This window comes from Gopherus flavomarginatus, chromosome 1 (assembly GCF_025201925.1).
Source record: "Gopherus flavomarginatus isolate rGopFla2 chromosome 1, rGopFla2.mat.asm, whole genome shotgun sequence".
Lineage (NCBI taxonomy): Eukaryota > Metazoa > Chordata > Testudines > Testudinidae > Gopherus > Gopherus flavomarginatus.
Window position 1 is genome coordinate 105,644,024 of NC_066617.1, and position 13,362 is coordinate 105,657,385.

Consider the following 13,362-nt stretch of genomic DNA (forward strand, 5'->3'; position numbering starts at 1 on the left):
TCTTTCCGCCCACTCTCAAATTTTCCCTTCGCTCCAAGGGTATTTGAGAGGCATCTGGGCCTGGGGATCTTTGGTGTGATGGTGGTGTAATGAATTGCACTCGCATGGTGTTCTTGGGACAGTTGGCCTTGATATGTCCCAGTTTATTACACTTAAAGCATCTTTCATCTGATGGGTCACTGGGCCGAGGTGAGTTACTGGAGACTGGTGAGGTGGACGAATAGGGCGTCTGTGGCTTTACTTGGGTTGTATGTGGGGTCTTTGGCTGTTCTCGGTTGTAGGGTTTATGGTCTGTGTGCCCCCTGGGGTAATCGTTCCCCTTGACAGTAGCTTTCTTGCTTTCTGCCAGTTCCATCCATTTGGCTCCAATCTCCCCCCGCCTCAGCGAGATCTTTGGGTTTTCCATCTTGTATGTACCGTGTGATGTCTTCAGGAACACCATCCAAGAACTGCTCCATTTGTATGAGGAGGTGCAGTTCTTCCAAGGTTTTAACATTGTGTCCTGATATCCAGGCCTCATAATTTTTTGCAACGTAGTAGGCGTGTTTGGGAAATGACACATCTGGTTTCCACTTTTGGGTTCTGAAGCGCCGACGGGCATGATCTGGGGTTATCCCCATTCTGTATCTGGCCTTGGTTTGAAAAAGTTTATAGTCATTCATTTGCTGCTTAGGCATTTCAGCTGCCACCTCTGCTAAAGGTCCACTGAGCTGTGACCTCAATTCTACCATGTACTGGTCTTCGGGGATGTTGTACCCAAGACAGGCTCTTTCAAAATTTTCCAAGAAGGCCTCGGTGTCATCCCCTGCCTTGTAGGTGGGAAATTTCCTGTGCTGTGGAGCAATAATTGGCGCCGGGTTGTTAGGGTTGGCTGGCACATGCAGCCCAGCTTTTGCCAACTCCAGTTCATGTTTTCTCTGTTTTTCCTTATCTTCATTCTCTTTTTGTTGTTTTTTCCATTTCTTTTTGTTGTTTTTCCATTTCTTTTTGGTGTTTTTCCATGTCTCGGCGGTGGGCCGCCTCTTCTTCTGCTTGTTTCCTTCGGTAGGCCACCTCTTCTTCTTCTAGTTTTCTTTTGTGTGCTGCCTCTTTGATTTGTTCTTCTCTTTCTTTCATCTCCATTTGTCGCCTGTGTTCAGCTTCTTTGAATTGCTCTTGGTCCTCAATTTTTGCCTTAGAAGTCATGATTCCTGTTTTCATGTGTTGGGGTGCCCTCCGGTGTTTATCTTCTGAACTGCAGGTTCTCTGTTGCCTCCTGAAGTCTGCCTAGCAACAGTGCCTTTAGCTAATCTTCAATGTTAAGTAAACCTGAAAAACCACTTTATTTGCATGTATATAGTGCTGGTAATGACTCCTAATGGGAGTGCTATTGCATGACAAAAGACCTGTAACAGCTCCTTAATGGCTTCTTGCTTAACATGCAAACCACAAACTGCCAGAGAGAGCAGAAAAAAAAATTCTCTCTGGTTCCCTTTTAAAACCAAACTGTTTCTCTCTGCTAAAAAGCCCTTAGCAGAGAAGAGAAAAATATAATATTCCTACTGGCTTCTGGATTCTGTCTATATCCCACCGCTGCTACTCATATCATAACCTTAGTCCCAGATTTGGACCTTAGCGTCCAAAATATGGGGGTTAGCATGAAAACCTCCAAGCTTAGTTACCAACTTGGACCTGGTACTTGCTGCCACCACCCAAAAAATTAGAGTGTTTTGGGGCACTCTGGTCCCCCTGAAAAACCTTCCCTGGGGACCCCAAGACCCAAATCCCTTGAGTCTCACAACAAAGGGAAATAATCCTTTTTCCCTTCCCCCCTCCAGGTGCTCCTGGAGAGATACACAGACACAAGCTCTGTGAATCCAGAGTGACTCCCCTTCTCCGTTCCCCGTCCTGGAAACAAAAAGCACTTTCCTCTTCACCCAGAGGGAATGCAAAATCAGGCTAACAAATCCAACACACACAGATCTCCCCTGATTTCTTCCTCCCACCAATTCCCTGGTGAGTACAGACTCAATTTCCCTGAAGTAAAGAAAAACTCCAACAGGTCTTAAAAGAAAGCTTTATATAAAAAGAAAGAAAAATACATACAAATGGTCTCTCTGTATTAAGGTGATGAAATACAGGGTCAATTGCTTAAAAGAATATTGAATAAACAGCCTTATTCAAAAAGAATACAAATCAAAGCACTCCAGCACTTATATTTATGCAAATACCAAAGAAAAGAAACCATATAACTTACTATCTGATCTCTTTGTCCTTACACTTAGAAACAGAAGACTAGAAAGTAGAAACTACTTCTCCAAAGCTCAGAGAAAGCAGGCAGACAGAAAACAAAGACTTAGACACAAACTTCCTTCCACCCAGAGTTGAAAAAGTCCGGTTTCCTGATTGGTCCTCTGGTCAGGTGCTTCAGGTGAAAGAGACATTAACCCTTAGCTATCTGTTTATGACAGGGGCACCAAAAGTATTTGTGAATTCAGCGACCAGTTTTGGCTGTGTTAAAAAGGTGGGTGGGATTTCAAAAAAGTAATGTTTTGGCCATAACAAAACACTTTGACCTTTTCTTTAAATTTAGCTGGTTTTTTTTTCTCTTAGTAGGGGTGTGTGTATGTATGTGTGAAACATTCTAAAATGACTACACATGGAAAACAAAAACATTTACTTTTGGGTGCAGCTGACTTAGGGCGAGGGACAGAGATTTTTAAGTTCATGCGCTAAACTTAAAAGTCAATTATTCACTCAGCTATGTTCACAAATGTTTCTTGAAATTATTTTCTCTTTACATTGTGCTTTTTTTTTTTTAACTCAAAAAAATTTCAGCAGGGTAAAATTTGCAGAAGTGTTTTAAGTCTCGTTTTCAGTAGTGATTTAGGTATTTAGGATCCTGCATCTCATTGTCAATAAGGTGTCTTTGAAAATTTTATCCCAGAGCTCTATTTGGCCAAAAAAAAGGGGCAGAAGGAACAAATTCATTAACATTTTTCCTGACCTTTTCTGAACTTATTTTCAAAATCTTTGTTGAAATGTCAAAGTCAAAATATTTTGATGCCTCTTGTTGAGTAAACACATTTCCATATTATTTATTCTCCTCAAGCAAATCACTATATTGTTGGGGTGCTGCTTTTTTTTTTTAATTTTAATTTTCTTCCCATTTAAAAAATCTTGTTTTAATTTTCAAAAGCTGAAATCCTGAAACTCTCTGGATTTTTAGTGTTTACCTTTTAAACCATTTTTTTGGCCAATGAATTTAATACAATTTTTTTTCATATTTTCTTTTTAGAACCTTACTTTTGTAAGTTACTGCACATGAACTGAGACAGTAAAATTCCTTATGCAGATTTTTATCCTTATTAATGTTTACCTAATAAATTGAAACTTCTATATATTGTAAATATCCATAATTACAATTTTTTTCATTTTTCCATTCTCTGCTCTCACATTTCATAACTTCTCTACCTTTTGGAAAACTATCAAGTGTCAAAAGGGGGATTACACACACACACACACACACACAGTTTTCTAGGTTACAGGCAGTGTGACTAATGAACAGAGCACTGGACTGGCACGCAGGAGACCTGGCTTCTATTCTCAGCTCTGCCCTGGCTTGTTGGGAGCAAGTCATGTCACTTCTCTGAGGATCATTATCTCCATTTTACAAATGGGGAAACTGAAGCAGGCTTCCTTTATAAAGTGTGTTGAGACCTCCTGCCGATGAGCACTATATAAGGGTATTATTGAGAGTATTCCAGTATTATTACTATAACTTTGCCATGTTGTAACTTTTTCAAAAGTTGAGGAATTACTGTAAAATTGCAAAGTTAGTTTCACTTTCCCTTTTTTCTACATCTCGAGGTTTTGAAAACGAAATTGAAATGAATTTTTTTCAGTCATTTTTATTGGGAAGGAGGGGGGGCTTTTGACTAGCTCTAGTGAGCATGCACATCTTCATGTGAAGAAGGAAGCATGTTTTTTTGAACTTTACAGCATTTATATGTTTAAATAATTTCATATCCTGGTACCCCTCAGTGGGTGTAGAAGCCTCTGAATGGAGCAGAATCATTATATAGTTTCCACACCTCCTGTGCAGTGCCCCACATCCCCAACTCTATGGCAGTGCAGAAGCATCTATGAAGACAGGAAGATCAGAGGAAGGCTCTGGCCAGTGGATTGATGACTAAGTGGAGCCAGTGATCAAAACACTCCCCACATGGGGCAGCAGCTGATGGGCTGGAGTACTGACTGCCTTAGAGAACGATGAGTGGAGGTGCATGGAGTCTGTATGACTATAAAGGTGTTTAGCCAAGAAGGGTTTTACAGAGTGTTCCTCCACTGAAACAGAAATGAAGAGACAAAGGGACAAATGCTCATCCCTCTGCTTCAGCAAAGCCTGGTTTACTCTATCCTGCAATATTTTCATGGAAGTGCAGGGAGCAGAATCTGCTTTTCCCCCACTCACTGCAGACTGCATGGGAGCAAGACAGTCCACATTCTAGCCAATGGGTTATAAGAGAGGCTATTCCCATTTTATGGGGAGTTTTGATCAGGGATTCACATAGCCATGGAGACAGGGACATGCATTTTGGGGGGTGGCAAGCAGGGGCACGCCCCAATCAGTGGTGGTACAGAACTTCTCTAGGGCTAGGGCTGGGAGATTGAGCTCCTCCAGCCCCTGGCTGGGGCAAGAGATGACAGGTCTTCTGGACCCAGGGAGGGGGAAGGGGGGACCACTCCTTAGCTCTTCCAGCCCAGGGATGGGGGAGAGCCAGCTCCTCTGGCTATGGGGGGCACAGAAAAGTGCCCCTCCAAAAGCAGCCAAATTTTTATTCTTGTGCATATCCTTGCAAAGGGTTTCAAATTGATGTCATGTGCTCTTAATTCAGCATTATACCCTAGATTGCTCTATTAAGCTGTGTCTTCCCTAGAGGATGATTATTTTCTGAGTTGCTATCCAAATCCTCAATATGCAGGGGATATAAAGCAAATTATGTCCTTAAACCAATTTACCAGACTTGCATTAAAGTTAAATGAAGACATGACCAGTGATCTAGCAGTCAGACACAGATCACCCTCTAGGTTGTAAGTAACACTGAACTGCGCCTGTTTATTTTCTGTGTACATATTGTCTCATCTGAGCTTGATACAGTGCAAATATTTCCCTACCTCTCACTCTGTGTGATATGGCAATTCATCTTTATGACTGCAGATGTTGTTGAAATTGATAGACACTTAGAGAGCTGAATAGTGGTTTCTTTGACCCATATACTGACAGGACACATAGATGCTTTGTTTTGTAATGTAATCCATGCTGTTCTTGACTGCCAAGAGAGATTGGACAAAGTAATTGGTATAGCAGCTAGAGCTTGGGTATAGTTTATTGTTACATCTTGCACACAGATAAACTAGACCACCTTAATTATTTCTCTTCCTGACTGAGGTTGCAGAGAAATACAATTGTGGTATTTTGCAAGTTCCGTATTAAAAAATGTTTGTTTAGTGCTACACAACGGCTGTAGAATTACAATGCCATACTTCTGCTGTTAATGCAACTTTAAAAGGTGCACTACACAACTCAAATGAAAATTTATTCTAGGCCCCACTAACCAGGCAATGTGAGGTGGCATTCAGCATGGAAATTTAGTTTTGAACTTACCTTTAAAAATTATATAAATCCCCTTTGGGACTTCAAGTTTACTAAAGTTATCTCTGAGTGCATCACCTTCGGCTATTGCATCTATATATTGTGTTTTTTCTTTGAATGTATCGGTCATGGCCAGGCTTTGGCCCCACCCCTGAACAGTTCATAATACTGCCATCAGAACTTGCTCCTTTTAATAACAGAAGCCGAAGGATGCCTCTTTCCTTAGTAAAAGAGGAACATTCAGTGATGCATAATTTAACTGCTTCTAGGGAAACAAGTTCTTTCACCCCTTTCACTAGTTCATGACCAAGAGCAACAAATGCCAGGCAACAATGTGTCTCATCCACATGACAGCTCTCTGGTCTGGAGCATGGATTGCTACTGCAGGCTCTGCATTCTTTCCACGTACATTACTATTTTAATTATGGTATTGCCAAGATGCTCTAATCTTTGTGTTTGGCATTATACATACACCTATTAGGAGACAGTCCTTGCCCCAGGCTCAGACAATGTAAATGAGAAGACAGGCAAAGCAGGCGGGGAAAGGAAGTACTATTCTCCTCAACATATAGATGGGGAGCTGAAGCAAAGAGGGAGTAAGAGATGTGCCCAGCATTCCACAGGAGGTTTGTAACAGAGGTGGAAATCAAATGCAGATCTCCTGAGTTCAGTGTCTTTAACCACAATACCATCCTTCCTCTGGGACAAAATTACTGTTGATGCCAGTAGGAGTTCCATATGCAGAATGACTGTAGAGCGCATACAATAAAGATCCGTACTCAGAGTTCAGCAGTGCGGCATAGAGAAGATTTTACAGGGCATTTATTGCTCTTTATCAGCCAGTTAAAGGATAGCCAGGATGTTTTTAAAAAGCTAAGCAAAGGCACTTTTTTGGCTTCTTGATCTGTGTCCTTTCAAGGGCCAAAACCCAGAAAGTGTTTTCTAGTGGTTGAGATGATTGCAATCAATACCTTCTTCTTCGAGTGATTGCTCACATCCATTCCAGTTAGGTGTGCGCGCCGTGCGTGCACGTTCGTCGGAAACTTTTTACCCTAGCAACTCCAGTGGGCCGGCAGGTCGCCCCCTGGAGTGGCGCCGCCATGGCGCCCAATATATATCCCTGCCGGCCCACCCGCTCCTCAGTTCCTTCTTACCGCCGTGTTGGTCGTTGGAACTGTGGAGCGCGGCATAGCTGTCCTCCACGTCCCTAGCTCTCCTTGTTCTCTATCGTTATCTCTAGCACTATTGTAGTTGTTAATTAGATTGTTAAGTGTAGATAATAGTAGTTAAGTAGTTTGTAAATAGTTCTTCACCGGGGGCTTAGCCCTTCCCGGCACCCGGCACCGGGCTCATGCCTGGTTCGCCGGGCTTCAAGCAGTGTGCGGCCTGCAAGAAGCCCATGCCTACCAGCGATCCCCACGACGCGTGCCTGAAGTGCCTGGGGGAATCGCACAGATCCGACAAGTGCCGCATCTGCAAGGCTTTTAAGCCAAGGACAAAGAAGGAGAGGGATCAAAGGCTCCGGACTCTCCTTATGGAGGCGGCACTTGACCCGGCGGCTTCGCAGGCCGTGATCTCGGCGCCGGCACCGGATCGCACCGGCACCGAGAAGACTCCCCGGCACCGACCTTCTCCGGCACCGGGGACAGAGCCTAGGCCGTCGAAGTCTATTACTCCGGCCAGGCAGACCCGACTGGAGCGCCCGGCCACAACATCGGCCGCGGCGCCGCCGGCACCGTCGACTCCGGGCCCGGCGGGTCCGTCGAGTCCGGTGCCGCCAAGCTCCCCCATGACATCTGGGGTTGAGATAGTGGTGCCATCCACACCAGAGACCTTCGCCTCGGCACGGGACCTCATAGCCATGACTGAGCCCACTCAGCTGCCACCCCCGGTACCTCCGGTGCGGGTCGTGTCCAGAGGCAAGCCTATGATGTCGGCACCGTCTCGGGACTCACGTTCTCGATCCAGGTCCCGACGCCACGGTCGCTCCAGATCCCGCCGCCACTCGCAGTCCCGGCACCGCTCCCCTCAGCGGTACCGGTCGCACTCGCGGCACCGGTCGACATCAAGACGATCGCGGTCGGTCTCCAGCTGCCGATACCGGCACCGCGATTCCAGGAGCCGATCCAGACATCATTCGCCGCACCGGTCGACCTCCCGGCACCGAGCTGGTGGCAGGTCCCGGTCCCGGTCGACCTCCCGGCACCGAGCTGGTGGCAGGTCCCGGTCCCGGCACCGAAGCGGCACCCGGTACCGGTCCAGATCCCGGCACCGTGACAGAACCCGGTCCCGGTCCCGGCACCGATATGACTCCCGGCACCGGTCCCCGGCACCGAGAAGATCGTCCGTGCCGGCCCGCGCAGACCCTTACCATCCAGGGTCCGCCCCGCCATGGCCCTCTAGACAGCCGTCCGTATCTTCGCTAACGGACAGTGGGTATGCGCTGGGCACCGACCGGCAGGCGGCGCTGTTCAGCGATCCGCCACAGCAGGACCAAGGCCCGCAACAATGGGGATTCTGGACACCCTGGGCATATCATCAGGCCCAGGGCCCCCAACAGCTCCCTGCTAGGCCGGCGACTGCAGAGCGCAGGGCACCTGAAGCCTCGTTGTCTCGCCCCCCTCCCTCCCCGGATGGGGAGGAAGGGTCCAAGCATCAAGACTCCGCTTTGGCTCCTGAGGTAGAGGCGAGGGCCGAAGGAGACCCGCCGTTAGACACTCTCTTGCCGGGGGTCTCCTCATCCTCCTCCCCGGATGAAGCGGTGGCTGGGACCTCCTCCAACAGCCCCCCCCCGCTGGACCTCAGGGCGCACCAGGACCTCCTCAGGCGAGTAGCTCAAAATCTGAGTCTGCAAGCCGAGGAGGTCTCGGAGATAGAGGATCCAATTGTGACCATCCTCTCGGCAGACGCTCCCACCAGAGTCGCCCTGCCGTTCGTACGAACCATCCAGGCCAACGCCAACACCATCTGGCAGTCTCCGGCCTCCATTCCTCCCACTGCGAAGGGCGTCGAGAGGAAGTACATGGCTCCTTCTAAGGGCTACGAGTACCTCCACGTGCACCCGACTCCGTGTTCCCTGGTGGTCCAATCGGTAAACGATAAAGAGCGTCACGGCCAGGAGGCTCCAGCCCCCAAATCCAGGGAGGCCAGGCGGATGGACCTCCTCGGCCGTAAGGTGTACTCGGCTGGGGCGCTGCAGCTCAGGGTCTCCAACCAGCAGGCCCTGCTGAGCAGATACGCCTTCAACTCCTGGGTGGCAGCAGATAAATTCAAGGAGCTGCTGCCACAAGATGCTCGCCAAGAGTTTACGGCCATCTTGGAGGAAGGCAAGAAGGTCGCACGCACGTCCTTGCAAGCCTCTTTGGACGCTGCGGACTCGGCTGCCCGTACCCTCGCGTCGGGGGTAACAATGCGTCGCCTCTCCTGGCTGCAGGTTTCTGGCCTTCCGCCGGAGCTCCAGCACACTATACAGGACCTTCCTTTCGAAGGCCAAGGCTTATTCTCGGACAAGACAGACCCCAGACTCAAGAGTCTGAAAGACAACCGAGTTATCATGCGGTCACTCGGGATGCACACACCAGTGACGCAACGCAGACCCTTCCGGCCGCAGCAACAACAACAACAGCGCAGGCCGTATTCCCAGTTCCGCCAGCGGCAGGACCTTAACAGGCGCCGCGGCAGGAACGGAAGGCGCAGGCACTCGGGGAACCAAGGGGGGCAGAACCAAGGCTCCTCTAAGCCCCCGCCTGGACCTAAGCCTTCATTTTGAAGGTGCGCCCGAGGGCGCAGTAACAGTTTCCCCAATGGATCCTTCCCCCCCGTTTTCCAACCGCCTTTCGTTTTTCCTCCCAGCGTGGTCCCTAATAACATCAGACCGCTGGGTCTTACGCACGGTGCAGTCGGGATACCGCCTGCAGTTTGTTTCATTTCCTCCTCCCCGCCCCCCTTCCTCGTCCCTCTTCAGGGACCCCTCTCACGAGCAATTCCTTCGGCAGGAGGTGCAGACGCTCCTCGGCAAAGGAGCTATAGAGGCGGTGCCGGAGAACGAGAAAGGCAAGGGGTTTTATTCCCGCTACTTCCTGATCCCCAAGGCCAAGGGGGGCCTCAGGCCTATCCTCGACCTGCGAGAGCTCAACAAGTACCTGGTGAAGTTGAAGTTCCGCATGGTATCCTTGGGGACCATTATCCCATCCCTGGATCCGGGAGACTGGTACGCCGCCCTCGACATGCAGGACGCGTATTTTCACATCGCCATCTGGCCACGTCACAGACGTTTCCTTCGCTTCGTTGTGGGGTCTCTTCATTATCAATTTGCAGTCCTCCCATTTGGCCTGTCCACGGCCCCGAGGGTGTTTACGAAATGCATGGCAGTTGTGGTGGCGCAGCTTCGGCGCAGTCGTATCCACGTGTTTCCGTATCTGGACGATTGGTTGATTCGGGGCACGTCGGAACAACAAGTCTGCAGCCATGTCCGCGTGATCACCGACATGTTCGCCACTCTGGGCCTCTTGGTAAACACAGACAAGTCCACCCTGGTTCCCACACAAAGGGTGGAATTTATCGGGGCCGTCCTGGACGCCACTGTAGGCAGGGCCTTGCTGCCATTGCAGCGGTTCCAGGCCTTGTCGGCGATCGTGCAACGGCTGCGGACAGCCCCCTTAACGTCAGTGAGGACATGTCTAACCCTGTTAGGCCACATGGCGGCTTGTACTTTTGTGACCGATTACGCTCGGCTCCGCATGAGGCCTCTCCAGTTGTGGCTCATCAGTCATTACAGGCCGACAAGATATGTTAATCACAATCCCCCAGAGGGTCTTAGATTCTCTCGGCTGGTGGCTAGACCAGGCAGTGTTATGTGCGGGTCTCCCCTTCCACCCATCTCAGCCCTCGGTGTCCCTAACAACGGATGCCTCAGATCTCGGCTGGGGGGCCCACCTAGGGACCCTGAGGACGCAGGGCCTGTGGTCCCAGGAGGAGGTGGGGCTACACATCAACATGCGGGAGTTGAGAGCGGTCCGTCTTGCTTGTCAAACGTTCTGTCATCAGCTTCAGGGTCGCTGTGTCGCGGTGTTCACCGACAACACGACGACCATGTATTATATCAACAAGCAGGGCGGCACCAGATCCTCCTCCCTGTGCCACGAGGCGATACGACTCTGGGACTTTTGTGTAGCCCACTCCATTCACCTCATGGCTTCCTTCCTCCCCGGAGTACGGAACACGCTGGCGGATCGATTGAGCAGATCCTTCCTGTCCCACGAGTGGTCCCTTCGCCCAGACGTCGCCCTCTCCATCTTCCGGAGGTGGGGTTATCCCCGTGTGGACCTCTTCGCGTCCAAGGGAAACAGGAAGTGCCAAGCGTTCTGCTCCTTTCAGGGCAGGGAGCCCGGGTCGATAGCGGATGCCTTCCTCATCCAGTGGTCGACCCACCTGTACTATGCGTTTCCCCCATTCCCTCTGGTCCACAGGGTCCTTCTGAAGGTGCGCAGGGACAGGGCTCACGTGATCATGGTAGCCCCGGCATGGCCCAGACAGCACTGGTACTCCATGCTGCTGGACCTGACCATAGCCGACCCAGTTCCCCTGCCCCTTCATCCGGACCTGATTACCCAGGAGCACGGGACCCTCTGTCACCCGGACCTGCAGTCGCTGCACCTAGCGGCGTGGCTCCTGCGTGGCTGACTGGCTCTGAGCTGCGCTGTTCCACGCCGGTGAGGGAGGTGCTCTTGGGCAGCAGGAAGCCGTCCACAAGAGCGACATATTTGGCCAAATGGAAGCGCTTCTCCTGTTGGTGCGTGGAGAGAAATCTCCGCCCTATTGGAGTTTCGGTAGCCGACATCTTAGACTACATTTGGTCCCTCAAAGGGCAAGGTCTGGCCATATCGTCGTTGCGAGTCCACCTAGCAGCTATCTCCACCTTTCACCCGGGTGCGGATGGTCGCTCTGTTTTTTCTCACCCGACGGTGTCTAGATTCCTTAAGGGGCTGGAACGTTTATACCCTAAAGTCCGTCCCCCTGCTCCAACCTGGGATCTTAACCTGGTGTTGTCCCGGCTCATGGGGCCCCCCTTTGAGCCGTTAGCTACTTGCTCCCTGCTTTACCTCTCTTGGAAGACGGCCTTTCTAGTAGCTATCACCTCAGCTAGACGGGTGTCGGAACTCCGGGCTCTTGTGGTAGACCCCCCATATACGGTCTTCCACAAGGACAAGGTGCAGCTGAGACCACACCCTGCTTTTCTCCCCAAGGTGGTCTCAGCCTTCCACGTCAACCAAGAGATATTCCTCCCGGTTTTTTTCCCGAAACCTCACTCCTCAGGCAGGGAGCAGCAGCTCCACTCGCTTGATGTCCGTAGGGCTCTCGCGTTCTACGTGGAGAGGACCAAGCCCTTCCGCAAATCCCCCCAGCTTTTCGTGGCAGTAGCGGACCGCATGAAAGGGCTTCCTATCTCCTCCCAGAGGTTGTCCTCTTGGGTAACGTCCTGCATCAGGACCTGCTATGACTTGGCCCATGTCCCTACGGGCCGTGTGACTGCGCATTCTACCAGGGCGCAGGCGTCGTCGCTGGCTTTCCTCGCCCGTGTGCCCATCCAGGAAATCTGTCGGGCAGCGACCTGGTCATCGGTCCACACCTTTGCTTCCCACTACGCCCTGGTCCAGCAGTCAAGAGAGGATGCGGCCTTCGGATCTGCAGTGCTCCATGCCGCGACTTCTCGCTCCGACCCCACCGCCTAGGTATGGCTTGGGATTCACCTAACTGGAATGGATGTGAGCAATCACTCGAAGAAGAAAAGACGGTTACTCACCTTTGTAACTGTTGTTCTTCGAGATGTGTTGCTCACATCCATTCCACACCCGCCCTCCTTCCCCACTGTCGGAGTAGCCGGCAAGAAGGAACCGAGGAGCGGGTGGGCCGGCAGGGATATATATTGGGCGCCATGGCGGCGCCACTCCAGGGGGCGACCTGCCGGCCCACTGGAGTTGCTAGGGTAAAAAGTTTCCGACGAACGTGCACGCGCGGCGCGCACACCTAACTGGAATGGATGTGAGCAACACATCTCGAAGAACAACAGTTACAAAGGTGAGTAACCGTCTTTTCCTGATGACTGATATACCCAATACACACCCACCCCCACACCCACTTAAATCTGGTGGTGCCTGCAGTGATGGTCACTATAAATATCTTTGATAAACACTTTTTTGTTTTGGTTGAGCTCTTTAAAGCCCTTGTACCACAAAGGGGGTGGGGGGAAAGATGTGGTGGTCAGGCAGAGGTTAAAGAGCTCTCTGGGCAAAATCAGCCTCAACCTGGTGCATCTGTGAGGCCTGTTGCACCTGGAGTTAAAATGAAGGATCCAAGCCCAGAATAGGATGCGACTCAGAGGGAAACAGAGTGAGAGCTGCCTACCCGCACAGAGCAGGAGCTGCTTACACCGATAGCTGCTTAAGAATCTCTGCTGTTTGGGCCCTCTGAAGAGGGTAGAGGGACACCCATATTTGCCTTGCTTCTCACTAGACCCCAGGGTGCCCAGCCTGGGCCCCCAAACACTCAAGGGGTTAGGAACCAAGCTCCCTTCACAGGAACTTTATGCCTTTTGCAGAGAGTGCCCTTTCTTGGGAGGCTGCAAGATTATTTTGTTTGCCTCGCATTTGTTTTGGACTGCTGTTGTGCCTGGGGGGAGGTAATAGGTGTAGACCATCTCCTCCTCTCATCTCTGCTTCAATGCCTGC

The 13,362-nt window shown here is 50.6% G+C and overlaps 1 protein-coding gene across 5 annotated transcripts in view; it reads right to left on the bottom strand.

The window, feature by feature from the left end:
* The window catches only part of WASHC4 (WASH complex subunit 4), a 275,049-nt gene extending 267,712 nt beyond the window's left edge, over nucleotides 1-7,337 (bottom strand). For all 5 annotated transcript variants that reach the window (XR_007773385.1, XR_007773384.1, XM_050945521.1 and 2 more), the window contains exon 1: nucleotides 7,333-7,337. The gene's annotated coding sequence lies outside the window, so the exon portion shown is untranslated. The remainder of the gene's footprint in view (nucleotides 1-7,332) is intronic.
* Between the last annotated feature and the right edge of the window lie 6,025 nt (nucleotides 7,338-13,362).